Source organism: Theobroma umbraticum, unplaced genomic scaffold, assembly GCF_002168275.2.
Source record: "Theobroma umbraticum cultivar Fairchild unplaced genomic scaffold, ASM216827v3 scaffold_4.1, whole genome shotgun sequence".
Classification (NCBI taxonomy): domain Eukaryota; kingdom Viridiplantae; phylum Streptophyta; class Magnoliopsida; order Malvales; family Malvaceae; genus Theobroma; species Theobroma umbraticum.
The window spans coordinates 10450010-10450341 of record NW_018397258.1 but is presented as its reverse complement, the minus strand read 5'-3'; positions in this window follow the sequence as shown (position 1 = coordinate 10450341).

Below are 332 nucleotides of genomic sequence, written 5' to 3'. Positions count from 1 at the left end.
CTACCTTTATACAATTCATATGGTATTTTTGATATCATGGCCCTTATTGATACTTTATTAAGAATATATGCTGCTAAATTGATAGCTTCTGCCCAAAAATATTTGGGTAGATTGCTTTCACAAAGCATGGTTCTAGCCATTTCTTTTGAAGTTCTGTTTTTCCTTTCTACAACTCCATTTTATTGGGGTATTCTAGATGTAGAAATGTTGTGATCTATCCCCTTTTTATTGCAAAAGTTTTCAAAATCATCTCCTTCGAATTCTCCTCCATGATCATGTCTAATACTAACAATGACAAGTCCTTTTTCATTTTGAACTTTCTTACAATGATT